Here is a 17,993-nt window from a genome sequence, read left to right on the forward strand (position 1 = left end):
AAGCGCACTGACACCATAAGTTTCCTGGCGCTAGAAGAAAGAGTGCAGGGATTGTGAGGAGACAAGCTAACCTGTTTGGGTGAAAAGACGGGTTTTCAGAAGTTTCCTAAAATTAAGTAGGGAACAGCTAGACTTAACTGACAGGGGAAGGAGATTCCATAGTTTGGGGGCCAGGTGGGCAACTCTGCGGCCGCCGAACTTTTTAGTTTTAACTCTGGGGGTGACCAGCAGATGGAGGTGAGCCGACCGGAGATTGCGCGCCGGTCGGTGCTGTGTGATCAGTGTTTTGAGGAAGTCGGGGCTGGTGCAGTGAAGAGACTTGAAAGTCAGGCAGCCGATCTTAAAGGCCGCCCTTTGTTCAACTAGTTGCCAATGCAGTTTGCGCAGCAGGGGTTTCGCAGACTGCCACTTTGGCGTCTTGTGGATAAGTCTGGCCGCCTGGTTCTGCACAATTTGAAGACAGCGGAGCAGTGATTGTGGGAGTCCATGGTATAAAGAGTTAGAGAAATCGAGGCGGGATAGTACCAGGGAGATGACGACCAGGACCAGTGCCGCATGCGGTAGTAGATGGACTATTTTACGAATTTTACGAAGCTGGAACATGCAGGCGGAAATCACAGCCCCTTCTTGAGCCTTAGGAGAGAGCTCCGCATCAATGACCACCCCTAGGCTCTTCACCTAGCTTGCAGGGGCAGGGGGGGGGGAACCCAGCTCCTTGGGCCAGAACTGAGGGCCCCAGTATACAGGGCTGTTCCCAGAAAGAATAAGCTCTGTTTTTCCGGGATTTAATTTCAATTGGTTGTGGTTCATCCACTGCTGGATGTGGATCATGACCGTTTGGAAGCTATTAGCAGCGTCAGGAGAGTCGAGAGGGAAGATGATCTGCAAATCATCAGCATAATTAAACACTGTGATATCGCACCTCTTGAGCGAATGAATCAGTGGCCGGAGGTATAGGTTGAACAGAAGGGGAGAGAGGGATGAGCCCTGAGGGACTCCACAAGTCGTAGGTGTCTTGGCTGCCGTATAAGGGCCCAGATGCACGGCTTGTGCTCTGCCGACGAGGAAAGACTCAATCCACTCGAGGGCAGGACCCTGGATGCCGGCCTGTCCGACACGGTGGAGAAGGATGTCATGGTCCACCGTGTCGAAAGCAGCCGACAGATCCAGAAGCACAAGGGCCTGGGGAGTCCCTTTGTCAGCGTTCCTCCTCAGGGCGTCCAATACTGCCAAGATGACGGCCTCGGTGGAATGGGCCGGTGGAATGGGCCGGCCTAAAGCCGGCCTGATTAGGCTCAAGGTAGCAGGAGCTCTCGACAAAGTTTGAAAGGCACCGAGTGACGTGGGCCTCGAGAAGCTTGGACAAGTAGGGCAGGAGGGATATAGGACAATAATTGGAGGGATCGGTGGGGTCCGCACCTGGTTTCTTCAACAGAGGCACTAAAATGGCCTCCTTGAAAGAGCTGGGAACCGTGCCAGTATTAAGGGAAGCGTTCAGCAAGGGTAGTATATGATCCGGCAGTTTGAGACAAACGTCCTGGAGGACCGAGGGAGGGCAGCAATCGTTGGGAGATCCTGATTTGACCCGGGCCTCAAGCTCGGCTAAAGTGTTGGGGTCAAGGGCAGGGAACAGTGGGTTAATGAGGGAGGTGTCTGATGGCCGCGCATGATTGAGGGGGGGAATGTAGTTCTTGATTTTGACAATTTTTTCAATGAAAAAGGAGTTAAGGGCGTCGCAAGTCTCTTGGGTTGGGGTCTGAGTAGGTAGGGTTCTGTCATCCGTGGTGAGTTCATTCATAATCTTAAAAACTTCCTTCGATTTATTATGAGCGGACAAAATTCTGTCAGAGACATCTGAAGATTTAGCCGAGGAAATCGCACTTTTATATTTTCTGCGGGCCACCACAAAGAGCAGTCTATCTGAGTCAGCGTAGTTGCGTCTCCAGATCCGTTCCAGCTGACGCACCTTCAATTTGTGTTCTTTGAGGTCACTGGAAAACCATCTGTGTGAATTACTGTGTCTAGTGCATGGGAATTTAATTAGAGGAGCGAACTGGTCACTGGCCGTCTTTAGCCAGTTACAGATGTCGCCTTCCATTGCATCAACACTGGCATCAGTGTTGGTGGCGGGTCGAGTATTGGCCAGGGCCGCGAAGAGGCCTTGGAAGTCGTAGGAGCTCCATTTACGCGATGATCCACCTGCCATAATAGGGGCCGTGACCCTGCCGCTGACAGTAATGGTGGTCCAACCAGACACAGGGGGAGATGACTGGTCGAGATAGAGCTAAGTCATGAGTCCAGATGTGATCGAGGGTGTGACCCTTGGTATGGGTGGGCACGGAAATTTGCTGAGTCAGATTGAGACTGGTAAGAGCTTCAAACAATTCAGTGGCATGAGGGCCAGCTTTGTCATCATTGAACCAATAATTGAAATCGACAAAAAGAGCGATTCTGGCATGATGTGTCAACAGGTTTGACAGCTGTTCACTCATGGAAGTGGGGAACGAGGGCATGGAGTGAGGGGGCCGGTATAAGAGTATGAGTGTGAGGGCGCCAGCCTCCGTTTCCAAGCTAATGACCAGATTATCCACCTCTGGAAGAGCAAGAGATGCTGTGGTGATAAATGTGAATTGTTTTGATATGATGGCTGCCACCCCGCCCCCCCCCCGCGACCTGAGGGGCGGTCAGCATGGAGGATGTCATAATCTGGGGGGAGGGCCGCCAGGATATCGGGGTGGGTATCAGCAGTGAGCCATGACTCTGTAATTAATAATATATCAGGTTTTTCATTGGTGAGGAGGATGAAGATATCAGATTGATACTTAACCAGGGAACGTGTATTCAGGTACATCACGTGAACGGATGTCTCACTCCTTACCGGCACCGTAGTATACTTGCGGCTGCTGGGAGAATTGAGCGCCCTGCGAGCGAGGCCAGCGGCATTAATCCGACTCACTGTGCCAGGAGAAGGCGGCGGATATGAGAGCTGTAGCTGTCTGAGGGTGTTAGCAGGGTAAGAGAAGAATCGCCTAGCGTCCCCGGCCCCTGGGCCCGGCCTGTTGCCGACGGGCGCAGACGGGCTTGTCTTTGGCGCGCCTTCGGCGCGCCGCCGGCGGGCCCGCTGCGCCCCTCCGCTGCGTTCCCTGTGGGGGGGGGGGCATTTTATAGTTGCTGGGGCGGGAGGGGCCAAGCACTAGACCGCTCGCCCACTTCACACCCAAGATGGCAGGCGTGACAAAATCGGACCCCAGACAGCGCCTAATCTGCTGTAATGGGGCTGAGGAGCAGAGACTAGGTAACTAGTTGATTGAAGGCAGGTCAGCGCTGCCCAGGGATGGCAAACAGTTTTTGCGAGTGCCGCGAATTTAAAAACAATTTAATGTGCACAAAGAATTTAAAGTGCCGTTTTAAAAATATACAAGCAAAGAGTACAAATGCGAGCATACAAGTCCCGGCTTCCGCCTCAGGACAATCACAGCACACAATCAATCGGTGCGTGTGAAATGAAGGCTCTTTTGTAGTTGCTGGGGCGGGAGGGGCCGAGCACTAGAACGCTCGCCCACTTCACACCCAAGATGGCGGGCGCGGCGAAATCGGACCCCAGACAGCGCCTAATCGGCTGTAATGGGGCTGAGGAGTACAGACTAGGTAACTAGTTGATTGAAGGCAGGTCAGCGCTGCGCAGGGATGGCAAACAGTTTTTGCGAGTGCCGTGAATTTAAAAACAATTTAATGTGCAAAACTAAATGAAAGTGCCGTTTTAAAAATATACAAGCAAACAGTACAAATGCGAGCATAATAGTCCCGGCTTCCGCCTCAGGACAATCACAGCACACAATCCCTAAGATAAGCCTGACTGCTCGTGCCAAGCTACCAAGGGTATGAGCAGGGGTTATTTTAGGAGTGTAACTCCCTTATCCTGACTAGGAATAAGGGTCCCTACTTAAACACCCTTGCCAACTCGAGACCCCCATTTCTTACATTGGTTGTCAGTGGTGACGATAGGACTTGTGTTTGCACTTGACTGACAGTGATTGGTGTTCACTACTACCATACTGCAGATCATTACTTACCTCATACTTGTTCTTTTGTTTCTTTTGGCCTATGTTTGTTCTTGCCAGTTTGAATTTGCTACTTCAACATGCCTGAATCTAGAGCATCATCAATTGCATCAATGGAAATTGCCTTTGAGGAGGATAGGTTGGAATCCTACAATGTAAAGGATTTGAAAACCATTTACAAGAACCTGAAAGTCCAGGTCAGAGGCCTCACCAGGAAGGAGGAGCTACAAAAGGCTCTGAGGGCCTGGGTAGCAGCCAGACATGTTAGTGGGCAATCTGCTGATCTCAGTGGAGAGGCAGAGAAGCCTGTACCTAGGGTGGATGTGCTTTTGGGAGGGGGGGACCCTCCAGGCAAGGCAACAGTAGCTTGTCCCCAGAGGAACTGGAGGCAGGCATAAAGCAAGGAAGTTTGAATTGGAGAAATTGAGAGGGAAGACAAAAGAATAGCCATGGAGGAAAGGAAGATGATATTAGATCACGAGAGAATTATCAAGGAGCTGGAGCTAAAGAGTAGAACCGGCTCAGATGGTGGCAGCAACTCTTCAGCACACACCGACAGGATTGTACACATCCCCAAGAACGTAGGTAAAGAGTACAAAAAGGGGATGACATACAAAGGTGGTTTCAAGAGTAAGAGTCGTCTATTCATTTGAATGGGGTCCCTGAGAGGAACTTCCAGAAGAAGCTAGGGATACTCTGATATCTTTGGGTAATGGACAGTATCTCCCCTATGCTGACATGAAAGACGCTCTCCTCACTAGGTATGGACTCACTCCTGAAAAGTACAGGGATCAGTTTAGGTCCAGTAAAAAGTCTGAGGACAAATTTGGTTGCAATGTGTAGATATGTTCTGTAGGTCACTGGATGGCTGGGTGAAGGGCAGTAATGTAACAGATTTTCAGGGGCTCTACAATTTGATTGCATGGGAGCACTTGTCTAGTCTATGTTACAGATCTGTGCCAGCACCTAGTTGATAGTAAGCTGAGTTCTCCAAAGGGACCCAAACTATTACCCAGGGAAAAGGTTCCCATCCCCCAGGTGCTAAGAAGAAAGGGGTCTCTACAGGAAAGTCTGTTGAGACCGGCGCCGCAAGTGTTTGCATGTGACCAGGTGGGTAACTTGAAGGGGTACCCCAGGTGCACAAAGGGGACACAGCCACCCACCGTTGGACAGACCAAGGTGTTGGCTAGTGTAGTGCTTGGGGATGCGGGGTGCCCACAGGAGGGTAGGGATCCCGTAGAAATGACCCTCATCTCACTAGGGGACAGTGAGATGGTCCTAGGAAACCAGGTGTCCCCTAACACAAAGAAATATAGAACCTGGTTGACCATTAATGGAAAAAGGGTAGAGGCTCTCAGAGGAATGTATGTTGTTATCCCACAGTCTTTTTCCCCACAGGGAATCACAACGCGGTCGTTAGAACGATTGCATTGTGATTACGCATACCATTACTCCGCAAGTCGGAACAACGACTTGCGGAGGGGAGCGCTGGATGTTGGAATATTATAATTTACTATTCCAACTCCAGTCTGTGCGGACAATAAGGAAGGTGTTGGATTTTAAATCCAACACCACCCACCCTTCCGCAAGTCGTTGTTCCTACTTGAGAAGTAATGGTATGCGAAATCACAACGCGGTCATTGTGATTCCCTGTGGGGAAAAAGATTTCATAGGTACTGGAGCCAGCGTTACCTCAGTCTGGTGTCACCTGGTCTCTGAGAAGCAGGTAGTCCCAGGGGCATTTTCACCAAGTAGTTGCTGTAGAAAACTCAGAGCGCCAGTGTATGATGGCACAGGTTCCCTTTGAGTGGGAGGTCTCAGGTCCCTTGAGGGTGGTTGTGAGCCCTACCTTGCCTGAAGATTGTCTGCTAGGTAACGACCTGGAGCAGTCCTTATAGAAGGATGTTGAGCTCAGGTCTTACTTGGAGATGCGTGGGTTGCCAGAGTGGGTATGCATGTCAACTCAGTCAATGGCAGCCAGAAAGGGTGATCAAGAGGACTTGGAGCTTGGAACAATGACCCAAGTCCCTGCCAAGAGAAAGGGCAGGCGGCGTGAGAAACCGGCCCCTGAAGTTCCCACGTGACCTTGAGGGGGACACCTTGGTGCCTACAGGGGAGCAGGTAGCCGAACTGGGAGACATCTCTGAGCTGACCCATTGGCAGCAAGAAGATGGTCCCACCAGGGCGGAATTCTGCAAGGAGCAGAAAGAGTGCCCTATTTTTGAGGGTCTGCGGTGGCAGGCTGCAGACCAGTCAGCTTGTAATCAGTCGGGTCACAACTGATCTACTGGGAGAATGGTCTCCTGTACAGTGGGCCTAAGGTTGCTGAGCCTGGGTCAGCCTGTGTGCTGGTGGTACCCCAGTGCTTCAGGACCTTCCTACTGGGTCTGACTCATGACATACCTTTGGCAGGACATTTGGGGCAGCACAAGACCTTTGACAAGCTTGTCACCCACTTCTTTTGGCCCCAAATGCGAAGGCAGTCAGATGGACACTGCAGGTCTTGCCAGACTTGCCAGGCAAGTAACAAGAATGAAAAGAAGGTCAAAGCTCCTCTCCAACCTTTTCCTGTTGTTGGAGCACCCCTTGAAAGGGTAGGGATGGATATTGTGGGGCCACTGGCTCCCAAGACCGCCATGGGCAACAGGTACATCCTGGTCTTGGTGGACCATGGCACCCGGTACCCAGAGGCAATCCCTCTCAGGACAACAACGTCACCAGTGGTGGGCCGGGTGTTAATGGGTATCTTTTCCTTTGTGGGATTCCCCAGAGAGGTGGGTTCTGACAGGAGAGCTAATGTCATATCCAAGTATATGACATCCCTGTGGAAGGAGTGTGGTGTAACCTATAAGTTCAGGAAACGCTATGAGTATATCTAGAGAGGACTGACCACAACTGCCTTCATCTACATACCAATGATGTACATGTCAACCTCACAGAGAGCCTACTCAGTGATCATGTGAGGATTCCCATCAGTCACCACACGGAACCGCCCTTCATCATTTGGGTTCCTGTTGAGACCACTTCTGATGTTATCCATTCTATTCTACATGGGAGGGTCTGATAACAAGGTACCCTCTCATGATCGATTAGATTAACGTGATCTCTTATCTCAGATGGAGATGATGTTATCAGAAAGGGGGACTGATATTGTAGTGCAAAAATTATAACAAAAAATCTAAATGTGTGTGAATTAAAATTGGATGAGGGGGTGCTGAATGTACCTTTATTCTGTCGCTAGCCACTCAACCAATGTTAAAAGAAGTAGATAAGAATAATCCAATGATTCTTGGGTTATTACATGTATATAGGGGTCAACATGTTTCTGCAATGTGTGACAATAGTTGTCATTGCTTTCATCAGGACCATTATATAAACATGCTACTACGAATTTGTGCTCTCAACGAAAAAACAATGAGTGCTCAAAATTATAAATAAAATAATGAATATTTCAAACTTGATACTAGAGTCACCTGAATCCACTAGTTGTCTGTATCGGTAGTTTCAACCTTCCAATGAGGATATTGCTAAAAATAATAATAATAATGAACATGTGAAGTTGTTACATTAAAATCATCTAGAACAAACATAGCATTCCCGTACTTGTATAATTATGCTAGGTCAATATCATATGATCCTAGTAGGAAATATTCATTTTCCTGGCACACTCATAGTACATATTGCCATAGTGTACAGGTCTCAACTTTTGGACATGAATTGTCAAATTGACCAAAGGAGATAGACATCTTACCCCAAATGGAGGATGTGTGGACTTCACCCCACCTGGCCACGGCTCAGGATGAAGGGGATGCACCGCTCTGAAAGAAGGGCAAAAAACAGCAATGCTGAAAAAGCCACTTGATTCTAGTGTTTAAGCAGACAATCACCGAGATACACCTAGAAACGCTGCCATGCGCCCCTTAACTTATGTCATGAATGGCTCGAATCCATATTTGGATTAGACTATTATGATGGTACAGCTGTTATAACATGCGATATTCAACTGGTCTGAGAATACGGTCTGCATCCTGTTAGGGGCGAGGTGAATCAGACCCACTCACCAGCATCAGTGTTCAGGGTTTGTTATCATACATTCTGGTTTGACGCAAAAGATGTATGCGGCCACATTTATACAAAGAGGGAGCAGCTCACAATGTTAACACAACTAGCGAGGATTATACAAACATCTAAAAGAATTGCAGACACAATATTAATTGAAATTCAACTACTGGAATCCAAGATAAAAACCACACTATCCTCCAAGGCTTTTCAAAAAAATCAAGATGAAACTAACAAAAACAACAAAGAGTTTCAAGAATTTACACTTTCAGTCAAGATTGAGAAATTTAAGAAAGATTTGGAGAAATTCAAATTTGATAAGGTTTATCCTTACACAAGTGACACTTATGTCGCTCCTGACTTTACGGCTAATGGACGCAGAAATGTGTCCAATTATGGAACTTCTAGTTCTGATGACAATAGCTCAGGAAGCGATACTGGGTCCATACACCAAGGACCGAAGCCAAGAGGTAGAGGCAAGAGGAATTGTCTCAACAATTGGCGAGGCAACCAACATAATCAAACATCTATGTGGTGACCTCCTAATGCATGGCAGTATGGCGGGCCTCAATTTCCCCCACAGATGGGACCGCAACAAATGGGTCCTTTCCAACCCCACATGGGACCTTTTCCACCACAATTTCCAAACAATTTCCCAGGACAGCCTTTTTTAGGCGGGGGCAGAGGACGTTCACGAGGCAGGAAGAGAGGCCAGCAACCACAGGTCCACTACAGCCCGCCATCAACCTCAACAACGACCAGGAACTTGAGGAGCACAACAACGACAACTCTGGATCCTGGCTTGTGATCAACTTAAGCCAACATGTTTTGACACCCATTGAGGAAAGAGCTCTCAATAGAGGCTTAGGTTTTGTACCAACCCATACTAACGATCACTTCGAAACTCGTCTTGAACTGGCACAATTCTTACGCAAAGTCAGACTACATTTTTTCTTTGAGAATCAAACAGTATCTGAATTGGAAGTGACACGAGAAACCAATACCGGATTGAAACGTAAATCCACCTTCAACCCTCCAGGACATACTATGCCTCCAAAGGTTTTGGCATTTGAACAAGCCCTGGAGCGGAATATAGAGGATCTTTTCTCTCACCGAGAAAAGTCCTTCTGCAATTTTCCCAAAGAAGAACAACTGGCTTTGAAAAATCTGACTACATGTCAAGACCTGAGGATAAAACCGGCAGACAAAGGGGGAGCAACGGTCCTCATGGATACCAATACCTACCGTTCCGAGTGTCTTCGTCAACTTAGCGATAGGAGATCATATCGCCCTCTTGACGTGGATCCAAATGAGGAATTAAAAATCATGATCTCCACTATGACGGAGGAGGCTCTATCAGAAGGGTGGATTATATCCCAAGAGGCCCTATTTTTATGTACCATGCATCCCGTAACACCTTATTTTTATGTTCTACCAAAGGTACACAAGGCACAGAGGCCTCCACCAGGACGGCCTATAATATCAGGCATTGGTTCAATTCTTGAACCATTGTCAACATTCGTCGACTTTTTCTTGCGCCCCATGGTACAGGAAATGCCGACGTACCTGAAAGATACAAGTGACGTCTTGCGTCTCCTACCGGAAATTGAGTTTGATAGTACTATGGATCTTTTGGTTTCATTCGATGTGGAGGCTCTTTACACCTCAATACCTCAGGAAGAAACATTGGAAGTCATTGAGTACTTGCTACAATCAAAACACCGGAGAGCATAACTCCCGTCAGTTTCATCATGGCCTGTGCTACGCTAGCTCTTAAACGCAACTTTTTCAAGTTTGAAGAAACAATATACCTTCAAGTGTCAGGGACCAGTATGGGGAGTGTTTATGCCCCCAGCCTGGCAAACCTTTATGTACACTCGTTTGAACAACGTTATGTGCTGGCAGATACCAATCCCTTTCGTCGTTGTATCAGAACCTGGAAAAGGTACATCGACGATATTTTTGTTGTTTGGCGAGGCACTAGTGAGAGTTGTTTGGAGTTTTTGGGGTGGCTGAACAGTAGGAATGAGTTCCTTCGGTTCACCATAGAGATTGGGAGAGACAGACTGGCTTTCCTTGACCTACTTATTACATCGACTGCAGAGGGTTTACAATCAGAACTCTATAGGAAACCCATGGCGAGGAACTCCCTACTATGTTTCAACAGCCATCATCCGAAATCCTTGCGGGAGAACTTGCCGTATGGACAATTCCTGAGAGTCCATAGGAACTGCTCAACCGTAGCAGCTTTTGAGAACCACTCAGCTGCTCTGAAAACACAATTGATATCCAGGTAATATCCGAAAAAGCTGGTACAGCGTTCATTAAAAAGAGCTAAAAACAACAACCGCTCAGCTCTTCTGGAACCTCCAGTGAAAAAACCTCCTCTTGAAAGACTGACTTTTGTCACCACCTTTGGAACCTTGTCCAACAGAATACAGAAAATAGTTAAACGTCATTGGTCAATTCTGAATTCCGATGGATCTACAATTCAGATGCCCTTGTTCTCCTTCAAGAGGGGCCCTAACCTGAGGGATCGTCTTATCCATACAAGACCGCACAATAAGGAACCCAGGGCTCTGGGTGCATTGTGGGATCTTCCTCCTGTGAGAGGCCACCATCCATGTGGTACGTGTCACTCTTGCCCCCAAACAAAGAAATCTACAGAAATAGACATAGGCACATCACGGCCTTGGATCCAAACTAAGTTCACAAATTGTAACAGTGACAATTTGATATATCTGATTACATGTCCCTGTGGACTAAAATATGTGGGGATGACCACCCGGAAAATTCGAGTAAGGATATCAGAACACAAAAGCACAATAAGGTGCAAGAGGCAAACCACTAAATTGACAAATCATTTCCTTGAGGCACGCCATCCTGCCACTGCACTACAATGGACGGTCATTGAACAGCCCAACATCCCACATCACATTACTGACATAGGCAGGTTTCTGCTACTGAAAGAACAAAAATGGGTTTTCAAACTGGGCACCAACCATGGAGGGTTGAATGATGACATACCTTGGGTCGCTTTGTAATTTTGTCTCTTATCTGAGAGTATCTCCTCTCTCTGACTTTTGACAATACTGTGGGCTTAGATCCTACTAATAAGTGACTTCTATTACCCCCCCTATAGGTATATCATGCAGAGCTAGATACAAAGGACATACACGATCTCACTAACCCCTATCCATGATTTATCTTGTCATGCATAATCTGGATTCATGACAGGTAATCATGTTGATTAATAGCACGCAGGTACCGCCATTTAAACTATGGCGGGGCACTGTAGGTTGTTTACAAATTGAACTGCCACGTTTCAATAAGGGTGATTTACTGTAGATCCATTGTTTATTGATGCAGACCAAGTACCAATTTGCTCCCGCTCAATTCGTCTCACGATAACTCTGGTATTTCACCGTTCCCTAGTTCCAACCGATTGCGTGTCAAGAACTAACCCTTGTGACACGCGAGGATATATTTCCAGACGCCGTCCTATATAGCGACTTAGGCGGATGGTTTCCCCATCTAACTACAACAAATTCCGCTAAAACTAATGTAATGTGAGAATGGTATCAAATGGAACTGGATTTTACAGCTTTAAATATACACCGAGCACCCGGCTAATGTGATTGTTTACATTAGCGGACTGCGAGATAACCGCATTATTATTGGTCCTTGAAGGATCCAATCGTGTGCCACAAAAGAACTCACGTGACATGCTCCTGTCCAATCCCGAACGGGGTTATTTACAGCGGCTCATGCTGACTCCCACACCTCCCCGATCGGCTCAGAAGCATTCGCGAGGTACCGACGGACAGGTGAGCGAGATATGCATGATTGTAGGTGCCGCTTACCGCCATTGTGCGGACTTGTTTCTCGCTAGTTGTGTTAACATTGTGAGCTCCTCCCTCTTTGTATAAATGTGGCCGCATACATCTTTTGCGTCAAACCAGAATGTATGATAACAAACCCTGAACACTGATGCTGGTGAGTGGGTCTGATTCACCTCGCCCCTAACAGGATGCAGACCGTATTCTCAGACAAGTTGAATATCGCATGTTATAACAGCTGTACCATCATAATAGTCTAATCCAAATATGGATTCGAGCCATTCATGACATAAGTTAAGGGGCGCATGGCAGCGTTTCTAGGTGTATGTCGGTGATTGTCTGCTTAAACACTAGAATCAAGTGGCTTTTTCAGCATTGCTGTTTTTTGCCCTTCTTTCAGAGCGGTGCTTCCCCTTCATCCTGAGCCGTGGCCAGGTGGGGTGAAGTCCACACATCATCCATTTGGGGTAAGATGTCTATCTCCTTTGGTCAATTTGACAATTCATGTCCAAAAGTTGAGACCTGTACACTATGGCAATATGTACTATGAGTGTGCCAGGAAAATGAATATTTCCTACTAGGATCATATGATATTGACCTAGCATAATTATACAAGTACGGGAATGCTATGTTTGTTCTAGATGATTTTAATGTAACAACTTCACATGTTCATTATTATTATTATTTTTAGCAATATCCTCATTGGAAGGTTGAAACTACCGATACAGACAACTAGTGGATTCAGGTGACTCTAGTATCGAGTTTGAAATATTCATTATTTTATTTATAATTTTGAGCACTCATTGTTTTTTCGTTGAGAGCACAAATTCGTAGTAGCGTGTTTATATAATGGTCCTGATGAAAGCAATGACAACTATTGTCACACATTGCAGAAACATGTTGACCCCTATATACATGTAATAACCCAAGAATCATTGGATTATTCTTATCTACTTCTTTTAACATTGGTAGAGTGGCTAGCGACAGAATAAAGGTACATTCAGCACCCCCTCATCCAATTTTAATTCACACACATTCAGATTTTTTGTTATAATTTTTGCACTACGATATCAGTCCCCCTTTCTGATAACATCATTCCCATCTGAGATAAGAGATCACGTTAATCTAATCGATCATGAGAGGGTACCTTGTTATCAGACCCTCCCATGTAGAATAGAATGGATAACATCAGAAGTGGTCTCAACAGGAACCCAAATGATGAAGGGCGGTTCCGTGTGGTGACTGATGGGAATCCTCACATGATCACTGAGTAGGCTCTCTGTGAGGTTGACATGTACATCATTGGTATGTAGATGAAGGCAGTTGTGGTCAGTCCTCTCTAGATATACTCATAGCGTTTCCTGTCTTGGCTTCCGAGACCCTCTGATACTCTATTTTGTTTAATACTGTTCGGGGTTGTATCAGAGTGTGGTCTTTAAAATCCCCTGTGACCCTCCCTCAATGTTTGTTGTTGTAACCTATAAGTTCACCACTCCTTAACACCCACAAGGAAATGGTCTGGTGGAGAAATTCAAGAAGACCTTGAAAGGCTTGATCAAGGTTCTAATAGAACCCATGAGGCATAAGTGGGACCTCTTGCCATGCCTTGTCTTTGCATACAGGGAGGTGCCTCAGAAGTCTCTTGGGTACAGCCCATTTTACCTTCTTTATGGCCACCCTATCAGAGGACCTCAGACTTTGGTAAAGGAAGGCTGGAAGGCAGCTCCCTGGAAAACTTCCCAGGATGTGTTTAGTTTCATGCTGGCCTTCAGAAACCAACCTGCCCGCTTCAAGAACTTGCTCAGGTGAACTTAGAAGCAAGCCAGGAAGAAATGAAGCGGTGGTATGATCAGAATGCCATTCTGGTCGAATAATTTCAACCTGGGCAAAAAGTGTGGGTCATGGCCCTAGTGGAACCTTGTGCCTTGCAGGACAGGTGGACTGGGCCATATGAGGTGGTGGAGCACAAAGTTAAAATCACCTACCTGGTAGATTTGCAGACTCCAAGGAACCCTTTGAGGGTCCTTCATGTGAACCGCCTCAAGCCCCACTTCGAGCGGTCCAAAGTGAGTATGCTCTTGGCAACAGATGATGGGGTGGAAGAGGAGAGTGAGGCTCTCCCTGACCTCCTGTCTACCAAGGAGTATGATGGGTCAGTTGATGGGGTGATCCTCTCCCCTACACTGACTCAAGAGCAGCAAGGGGACGGTTGCCATTTATTGGACAGTTCACCCCACTGTTCTCTTAGACCCCCGGTGTTACTCACTGGTGTACCCATGACGTGGACACTGGAGACATCCCTCCTGTAATGCAAAAAACTTACAGGTTAACTGACCGGGTCAGGGACAGCATCAAGGAGGAGGTCTCTAAGATGTTGGCGTTAGGAGTGATTGAGCCCTCCAACAGTCCTTAGGCCAGCCCACTGGTCTTGGTCCCAAAGGCTGCTGCACCCGGTGCCACTCCAGAACTCCGGTTTTGTGTCTAGCCCCTGGTCAGACAACATGGTGTGTTCATGATGTGGACACTGGTGACATCCTCAATATCAAAAATAAGATTTATAGACTGTTTGATCAAGTCAAAGTCTATATCAAGACTGAGGTCAGCAAGATACTAGAGCTAGGGGTGATACGACCTTCTGATAGTCTCTAGGCCAGCACAGTGGAACTGGACCCCATACATCAATAAACAGGTGAAACCCAGAGATAAGGTTTTGAGTGAATTCCAGGGGTTTAAATGCAGTTACTAAAAGATTATGCACACATCATACCATCACCACCCCCTTTTGTACCGCTTTTGGCCGCCATAAGTGTGGCAGGGTATGCTCAGACGTGAGTCCCTTGCTCACTTTGCCACTGGACTCAAGCAAGCCGGGCTGAAGACGGTTGGAATGCCAGAAACCGGTCTTCGGAAGCTTGTCTCCGGTCCAGGGAAGGCATGGCTTGGCAGTTCGGGCTGGACGGTTCCCATGAGGCACAGGGTCAGACTGATTTGCATATAGCCATGTCTGAACTGGGGTGGCAGAGTGGGCTAAAGAACGGTGATGGATTAAACCCAGATCTTTTGACTGGGTGTGAGTGTTTGATTGATTCAGATGCTCCGTCCATCACCACCCCCTTTTGTACCACATCATACCAAGGGCATATGAACTCATTAATAAGTTGGGTGCAGCCACAATCTTGAGTACTTTTGATGTACCATCAAGGTATTAGCACATTTTTCTCACACAGGAAGCAAAGGAGAGATCAGCTTTTTCTACCCTTGAAAAGCACTTTCAATTTAAAGTGATGCCTTTTGGATTGTAAAATGCACCCGCCACTTTCCAAAGGTTGGTAAAACAAGTTCTCTCAGGTCTGGATAATTTTATTAAAACATATCTGGATGATATTGCTGTTTTCAGTTCAACTTGGGAACATCGCCTGATCCACCTGACAGAGCTACTACAGGCCCTGCAGCAGGCAGACCTAACTATAAAGGCCAGTACATTTCAAGTTTCAAGTTTTTTATTTTAGTGTTTAGTCTTTTTTTAAACCATTACACTATCTGATAACTATAATAAACATATATAAAATTCATAAAATGTTTTGTGCACTTATTTTACAAAATGTAAAAAATAAGTATAAATGTACGAACAAATTCATAATGTCATCTCATTAAAATTCATAATATACTTCACATATCTCTCATGCGAAAGAACATTGGCAAACAAAGTTTTGTTACAGTCACAGTAAGATACAAAGCAAATTCTTTTTTCTTTCAGAGTTTATGTATAAGATGGGATTATTGTTGGGGGGCGGAGCTTGCCAGCGTCGATGGTGGAGGTCTAGTTGCGGAGCTCCGCACCATTGCCCGACAAAATCCTGCTAAATATCCTGCAACAACGGAGTGCGACGGCCGCTGGAGGAGGTATCACCCCTAAGAAGCTGGCGACTACACTTGAGGCGTCTCCCGGTGCAATTCCATAACCGGGGACGGCATTGCGGTCTGACACGGCATCCCTCGCGGACCGGGCCGCAGTCCCTGGACTTTCCTGGAGGGCTGCCCGGGTTGCGTCGCACGACGTGCGGCTGGAGTGGAGTGGAAGGGCCCGGACTTGCCGGAGCGGAAAAAGAAAAAGGAGCTGGGCGCAGAAGACGAGATACAACTGCGGGAGCCACTGGGAGCTGTGGTGGTCACGGCGGTGCGCGAGGTAGTGTGACTGCACGCGCGTATTGCCTGCCGCTGGTGGGAGACCGAGTGAAGGCCTGAAGTGGACGGTACGCTGGGCCGGAAGATTGAAGCCTCCCGCGCTGGCATGCTTCCCGAGCATACGGTGCTTTAGAGGGGGTGACCCAGGACCGGCCCGGAGGCGCCATCGGATGTGCAGACCCTACTTTTGGTGTGCGTGTGCCAGATTGCCCCGGCGTGACTGAAGCTGAGAGTGGGACCTCCCAGGTAGACGCCCTTTGGCGACTCGATACCACAACGGCCGGGGGTGGACACAAACTGGCCACAAGAGGTCCAACAAGTGGAAAGAGCCACTGCGAGAGTGAGAGGTGGGGACGCAGGACTGAGGGAAGGAGGTGAGGCACGGAATAGCTGGAAAGTTGCCCTCTCCCCCCTCCCCACCATTTTGCTACACAGGGCCGGGATACTGGGCCCCCCGCCACTAAATCTTCTGCTGCGGATAGGTGCTAAGTGCCGCAGCTCCAGCTGGCGCATGGTAGATGCCTGATTGAACTGTGTCTGCGCACAGAGTTTTGCTGCTTTTGGGGGCGCGCCTGCAAATGGCGATGTGCTTTGGAGACGAGTAGGGATTGCCCCTACATTGGACAGTGCATGACGCCTTGGTACACAATACTGTAACTACACCTCGGAGAGGCGTGGCAAAGGCCACAGAGTGACGCTTCTCTTGCTCTTTATAGCACCAAGGCCTCTCGAGTTACTAATCACCAGACCGGGTGGGGGCTGTAGGGCGGAGACCACACAGATACGCAGGAGGGAGCTGAAACGGGCTTGGTGACTAGAACACCCCTCTGGACTTGAAACCCACCCCAGTGAGGTGTGTTCACCATGGGCAAGGGCGGCAGGACCCGAACTAAGTTGACATTTGACCAACGACGGGCGAAGGAGCCGGAGGCCCAGGCACCCGGCCCATCGCTACGAGGTGGCACCCCTGAGGGCTCACTATGTGCGGATATAAGAGAAATGCTGGTGTCCATGGAGAAAGGCCTACAGGATAGCATGGCATCCATCGGCTCCAAAATAGACGCTCTCACGTACCGGATGGATCGTATGTCAGAACGGGTGGACAAACACGCGGAAAGGCTGGACATGCCTGAGAGGCACCTCACGGAAGTGGAGGAGGCCCAAACGGAGTGGGACAAGGACCGCAAACAGTTTGGTAGACTACTCCAGGTAATCCAGGATAAATCGGAGGATTTAGAATCCCGCTCGAGGCGCTCTAACATTCGCATTACGGGAGTTTCGGAGACAACGCAAACTGGGAAAATGAAACTCTTTGTGGAGAAACTCCTCACTACTATTTTGGTAGAAGACATTTTCTCGCCGATGTTTATTGTGGAAAGGGCTCACCGCACGCTGGGACCTAGACCTCACCCCGGGGGCGCTCCCACGGCCAATAACAGCCAAGCTATTGAACTACAGGGACAGGGACACAGCGCTGCGGGTGGCTAGAGACAAAGGAAAACTGCAATACGAAGGCATGGACATCTCCTTATATCCCGACTTTACAGCGAAAGTCCAAAAGGAAAGACGACACTTCGCCCCGTACAAGAAGCAACTCCATGAACTAGGGCTGGACTATATGATGAAGTACCCTGCGAAACTGCGCATTAATAGACAGGGTCACTCACATTATTTCACGGACCCCAGGGAACTTCAGAAATCCTTAAAGGAATGGGCCAAGGAACGGAGGAACAGCCCTCCCAACTGGATGAGCAGGATGAGTGAGACTGTGACTACTCGGGACTTCTCACTGGCTGTCGGCGGAAGCTGAATGTGGGGGTGTATGCGGTGTCCCCTACTACAGTGACCC

The sequence above is a fragment of the Lissotriton helveticus genome, chromosome 7, assembly GCF_964261635.1.
Source record: "Lissotriton helveticus chromosome 7, aLisHel1.1, whole genome shotgun sequence".
NCBI lineage: Eukaryota > Metazoa > Chordata > Amphibia > Caudata > Salamandridae > Lissotriton > Lissotriton helveticus.